General features: G+C 45.5%; 1 pseudogene; it reads right to left on the bottom strand.

Moving 5' to 3' along the window:
- Positions 1-5,336, bottom strand: part of LOC115186146 (caspase recruitment domain-containing protein 11-like) — a 92,080-nt pseudogene extending 86,744 nt beyond the window's left edge.
- Between the last annotated feature and the right edge of the window lie 1,860 nt (positions 5,337-7,196).

The following is a 7,196-nucleotide window of genomic DNA, read 5'->3' as shown; positions in this document are numbered from 1 at the left end:
ACACACACAACACACACACACACACACACACACACACACACACACAGATATACACACACACACACGCACACACACACACACACACACACACAGATATCACACACACACACACACACACACAGATATACACACACACACACACACACACAACACACACACCACACACACACACACACACACACACACAGATATACACACACCACACACACACCACACACACAGATATACACACACACACACACACACACACACACACAGATATACACACAAACACCACACACACACACACACACATAGATATACACACAAACACAACACCACCACACACACACACACACACACACAGATACAACACACACACACACACACACACACACACAACACACACACACACACACGTCCAGGGCAGAAAGTAGATTTAATTTCTTGTTATACCTTTTAATGTGTAATCTGATTGATAAACAATCTGCAATAGAATCTTCCTTTATAGACACACCCTCGCTTTATAGACACACCCTCCTGCTTTATAGACACACCCTCCTGCTTTATAGACACACCCTCCTGCTTTATAGACACACCCTCTTAATTTATAGACACACCCTCCTGCTTTATAGACACACCCTCTCATTTATAGACACACCCTCCTCCTTTATAGACACACCCTCTTCATTTATAGACACACCCTCCTGCTTTATAGACACACCCTCCTGCTTTATAGACACACCCTCTTCATTTATAGACACACCCTCCTGCTTTATAGACACACCCTCCTGCTTTATAGACACACCATCTTCATTTATAGACACACCCTCCTGCTTTATAGACACACCCTCTTCATTTATAGACACACCCTCCTGCTTTATAGACACACCCTCCTGCTTTATAGACACACCCTCTTCATTTATAGACACACCCTCCTGCTTTATAGACACACCCTCCTGCTTTACAGACACACCCTCCTGCTTTATAGACACACCCTCCTCCTTTATAGACACACCCTCTTCTTTTATAGACACACCCTCCTCCTTTATAGACACAACCCTCCTGCTTTATAGACACAACCCTCCTCCTTTATAGACCACCCTCCTCCTTTATAGACACACCCTCCTGCTTTATAGACACAGCCCTCCTGCTTTATAGACACACCCTCCTGCTTTATAGACACACCCTCCCTATAACCTGTTATTGTCTGGTATTCCCTGTCTATAGCCATGTTATTACCTGGTAGCCCCTGTATATAACATGGTTATTACCCTGGTACACCCTGTATATAACCATGTTATTACCTGGTACTTCCTGTATATAACCATGTTATTACCTGGTACTCCCTGTAATAGCCATGTTATTACCTGGTACTTCCTGTATATAACCATGTTATTACCTGGTACTCCCTTGTATATAGCCATGTTATTACCTGGTACTCCCTGTATATAGCCATGTTATTACCTGGTACTCCCTGTATATAGCCATGTTATTACCTGGTACTTCCTGTATATAGCCATGTTATTACCTGGTACTCCCTGTGTTAACCATGTTATTACCTGGTAACTTCCTGTATATAGCCATGTTATTACCTGGTACTTCCTGTATATAGCCATGTTATTACCTGGTATCCCCTGTATATAACCATGTTATTACCTGGTACTCCCTGTATATAGCCATGTTATTACCTGGTATCCCCTGTATATAACCATGTATTACCTGTTACTCTCCTGTATATAGCCATGTTATTACCTGGTACTCCCTGTATATAGCCATGTTATTACCAGGTACTCCCTGTATATAGCCATGTTCTTACCTCACACACCCTGTCTATAACCATGTTATTACTGGTATCCCCTGTATATAACCATGTTATTACCTGGTACTCCCTGTAATATAACCATGTTATTACCTGGTACTCCCTGTATATAGCCATGTTCTTACCTCACACACCCTGTCTATAACCATGTTATTACCTGGTACGCCCTGTATATAGCCATGTTATTACCTGGTACTCCCTGTATATAGCCATGGTATTACCTGATACTTCCTGTATATAGACCGGGTATTACCTGGTACCCCTGTATATAGCCATGTTATTACCTGGTACTCCCTGTATATAGCCATGTTATTACCTGGTACTCCCTGTATATAGCCATGGTATTACCTGGTATCTTTGTGTATAGCCATGTTATTACCTGGTATCCTGTATATATCCATGTTATACCTGGTACTCCCTGTATATAGCCATGTTATTACCTGGTATCCCCTGTCTATAGCCATGTTATTAACTGGTACTCCCTGTATATAGCCATGTTATACCTGGTACTCCCTGTATATAACCATGTTACTACCTGGTACTCCCTGTATATAGCCATGTTATTACCTGGTACCCCCTGTATATAACCATGTTATTACCTGGTACTCCCTGTATATAGCCATGTTTATTAACTGGTACTTCCTGTATATAGCCATGTTATTACCTGGTACTTCCTGTATATAGCCATGTTATTACCTGGTACTCCCTGTATTAACCATGTTATTACCTGGTATCCCTGTATGTAGCCATGTTATTACCTGGTATTCCCTTTATATAGCCATGTTATTACCTGGTACTCCCTGTATATAGCCATGTTATTACCTGGTACTTCCTGTATATAACCATGTTATTACCTGGTACTCCCTGTATGTAGCCATGTTATTACCTGGTACTCCCTGTATATAGCCATGTTATTACCTGGTACTCCCTGTATATAGCACATGTTATTATCTGGTAGCCCTGTATATATCCATGTTATTACCTGGTACTCCCTGTATGTATATAGCCATGTTATACCTGGTATCCCTGTATATATCCATGTTATTACCTGGTACTTCCTGTATATAGCCATGTTATTACCTGGTACTCCCTGTATATAACCATGTTATTACCTGGTACTCCCTGTATATAGCCTTGTTATTACCTGGTACCTCTGCACATTGACTCAGTACTGTTGGAAAAGGACCCATCAGTAATCATGTCACTGTTAGTCTACACCTGCTGTTTACGAAGCATGTGACAAATACAATTTGATTTGACTTGCGGTTGACCTTAGAGACCAGCAGTAGAGAGTTAACCTACCTGTGAGGTTGACCTTAGAGACCAGCAGTAGACAGTTAACCTACCTGTGAGGTTGACCTTAGAGACCAGCAGTAGAGAGTTAACCTACCTGTGAGGTTGACCTTAGAGACCAGCAGTAGAGAGGTAACCTACCTGTGAGGTTGACCTTAGAGACCAGCAGTAGAGAGTTAACCTACCTGTGAGGTTGACCGTAGAGACCAGCAGTAGAGAGTTAACCTACCTGTGAGGTTGACCGTAGAGACCAGCAGTAGAGAGTTAACCTACCTGTGAGGTTGACCTTAGAGACCAGCAGTAGACAGTTAACCTACATGTGAGGTTGACCTTAGAGACCAGCAGTAGAGAGTTAACCTACCTGTGAGGTTGACCGTAGAGACCAGCAGTAGAGAGTTAACCTACCTGTGAGGTTGACCTTAGAGACCAGCAGTAGAGAGTTAACCTACCTGTGAGGTTGACCTTAGAGACCAGCAGTAGAGAGTTAACCTACCTGTGAGGTTGACCGTAGAGACCAGCAGTAGAGAGTTAACCTACCTGTGAGGTTGACCGTAGAGACCAGCAGTAGAGAGTTAACCTACCTGTGAGGTTGACCGTAGAGACCAGCAGTAGAGAGTTAACCTACCTGTGAGGTTGACCTTAGAGACCAGCAGTAGAGAGTTAACCTACCTGTGAGGTTGACCTTAGAGACCAGCAGTAGAGAGTTAACCTACCTGTGAGGTTGACCTTAGAGACCAGCAGTAGAGAGGTAACCTACCTGTACGGTTGACCTTAGAGACCAGCAGTAGAGAGTTAACTTACCTGTGAGGTTGACCTTAGAGACCAGCAGTAGAGAGTTAACCTACCTGTGAGGTTGACCTTAGAGACCAGCAGTAGAGAGTTAACCTACCTGTGAGGTTGACCTTAGAGACCAGCAGTAGAGAGTAACCTACCTGTACGGTTGACCTTAGAGACCAGCAGTAGAGAGTTAACTTACCTGTGAGGTTGACCTTAGAGACCAGCAGTAGAGAGTTAACCTACCTGTGAGGTTGACCTTAGAGACCAGCAGTAGAGAGTTAACCTACCTGTGAGGTTGACCTTAGAGACCAGCAGTAGAGAGTTAACCTACCTGTGAGGTTGACCTTAGAGACCAGCAGTAGAGTTAACCTACCTGTGAGGTTGACCGTAGAGACCAGCAGTAGAGAGTTAACCTACCTGTGAGGTTGACCGTAGAGACCAGCAGTAGAGAGTTAACCTACCTGTGAGGTTGACCGTAGAGACCAGCAGTAGAGAGTTAACCTACCTGTGAGGTTGACCTTAGAGACCAGCAGTAGACAGTTAACCTACATGTGAGGTTGACCTTAGAGACCAGCAGTAGAGAGTTAACCTACCTGTGAGGTTGACCGTAGAGACCAGCAGTAGAGAGTTAACCTACCTGTGAGGTTGACCTTAGAGACCAGCAGTAGAGAGTTAACCTACCTGTGAGGTTGACCTTAGAGACCAGCAGTAGAGAGTTAACCTACCTGTGAGGTTGACCGTAGAGACCAGTAGAGAGTTAACCTACCTGTGAGGTTGACCGTAGAGACCAGCAGTAGAGAATTAACCTACCTGTGAGGTTGACCGTAGAGACCAGCAGTAGAGAGTTAACCTACCTGTGAGGTTGACCTTAGAGACCAGCAGTAGAGAGTTAACCTACCTGTGAGGTTGACCTTAGAGACCAGCTGTAGAGAGGTAACATACCTGTACGGTTGACCTTAGAGACCAGCAGTAGAGAGTTAACCTACCTGTGAGGTTGACCGTAGAGACCAGCAGTAGAGAGTTAACCTACCTGTGAGGTTGACCGTAGAGACCAGCAGTAGAGAGTTAACCTACCTGTGAGGTTGACCTTAGAGACCAGCAGTAGACAGTTAACCTACCTGTGAGGTTGACCTTAGAGACCAGCAGTAGAGAGTTAACCTACCTGTGAGGTTGACCTTAGAGACCAGCAGTAGAGAGTTAACCCACCTGTGAGGTTGACCTTAGAGACCAGCAGTAGAGAGGTAACCTACCTGTACGGTTGACCTTAGAGACCAGCAGTAGAGAGTTCAAGACCTCGTCTTCGTCCTGTTCGTCCAGAACCTTACATTGGCGCAGGTAGGGGGTCAGTTTACCAGGAGAGATGTATCGGCTCAGGATGTAGCGGTTATTCTCCACCGACTCCCACAGAGACTCGGTGTCCTCAGCTCCGTTCTCCATCTCTACACACGCACGCACGCACGCACGCACACACACACACACACACACACACACACACACAGACAGACAGACACACACACACACAACACACACACACACACACACACACACACACACACACACACAGACACACACACACACACAGACACACACACACACACCACACACAGACAGACAGGGACACGCACACACACACCACACACACACACACACACACACACACACACACACACACACACACAGACAGACAGTGAGTGATTTAGGTTTACTATATCCATCTCTCTCTATATACAGCGCCTTGCAAAAGCATTCACCCCCTTGGCATGTTTTTCCTGTTTTCTATTTTGTTGCATTTCAACCTGTAATTTAAACTGATTTTTATTTGGATTTCATGTAACGGACAAACACAAAATAGTCCAAATTGGTGATGTGAAATGAAAAAAATAACTTGTTTAAAAAAAATTCACCCAAAAAAACAACTGAAAAGTGGTGTGTGTATATGTATTCACCCCTAAATAAGATCTGGTGCAGCCAATTACCTTCAGAAGTCACATAATTAGTTCAGTAAAGTCCACCTGTGTGCAGTCAAAGTGTCACATGATCTGTCACATGATCTCAGCATATATACAGTTAAAGTCAGGAGTTTACATACAACTTCGCAAAATACATTTAAACTCACTTTTTCACAATTCCTGACATTTAATCCTAGTAAAAATTCCCTTTCTTAGGTCAGTTAGGATCACCACTTTATTTAAGAATGTGAAATGTCAGAATAAAAGTAGAGAGAATGATTTATTTCAGCTTTTATTTCTTCCATCACATTCCCAGTGGGTCAGAAGTTTACATACACTCAATTAGTATTTGGTAGCATTGCCTTTAAATTGTTTAACTTGGGTCAAACGTTTCGGGTAGCCTTCCACAAGTTCCCACAATAAGTTGGGTGAATTTTGGCCCATTCCTCCTGACAGAGCTGGTGTAACTGAGTCAGGTTTAGACCTCCTTGCTCACACAAGCTTTTTCAGTTCTGCCCACAAATGTTCTATGGGATTGAGGTCAGGGCTTTGTGATGGCCACTCCAATACCTTGACTTTGTTGTCCTTAAGCCATTTTGCCACAACTTTGGAAGAATGCTTGGGGTCATTGTCCATTTGGAAGACCCATTTGTGACCAAGCTTTAACTTCCTGACTCATGTCTTGAGATTTTGCTTCAATATATCCACATAATGTTCCTCCTCATGATGCCATCTATTTTGTGAAGTGCACCAGTCCCTCCTGCAGCAAAGCACCCCAACAACATGATGCAGCGGATCATGAGAACGCCGGTCTATGCGGAGGTGCGCACGCACAGTCCGGTGCGAGCGATTCCGGCCCCTCGCAAGTGCCGTGCTAGAGTGGGCGTGCAGCCTGGAAGGAGTATGCCTGCGCAGCGCATCTGGCCACCGGTGCGCCTCCTAGGCCCAGGCTACCCTGCGCCTGCTCTACGCACGGCAGCCATCAGGCCTCTGCACAGTCCAGTTCGCCCTGTGCCAGCACTCCGCCCGTGCAGGGCTACTGTGACTACCCAGCCAGTATGGGTGGTGCAGGCTGTGCGCTCCAGACCTCCAGTGCTGGTTCATGGCCCGGTGTATCCAGTTCCTGCTCCTCGTACTAGCCTCAAGGTGCGTGTCCCTAGTCCAGAGCTTCCGATGACAGTACCCCGTCCAGAGCTTCCGGCGACAGTACCCCGTCCAGAGCTTCCGATGACAGTACCCCGTCCAGAGCTTCCGGCGACAGTACCCCGTCCAGAGCTTCCGGCGACAGTACCCCGTCCAGAGCTTCCGGCGACAGTTCCCCGTCCAGTGCTTCCGGCGACGTCCTACAGTCCGGAGCCAAGAGAGACGGCCTACAG

The sequence above is a fragment of the Salmo trutta genome, unplaced genomic scaffold, assembly GCF_901001165.1.
Source record: "Salmo trutta unplaced genomic scaffold, fSalTru1.1, whole genome shotgun sequence".
Lineage (NCBI taxonomy): Eukaryota > Metazoa > Chordata > Actinopteri > Salmoniformes > Salmonidae > Salmo > Salmo trutta.
Note: the sequence above shows the minus strand (reverse complement) of the source record. Positions and strands in the feature narration are given on the sequence as shown.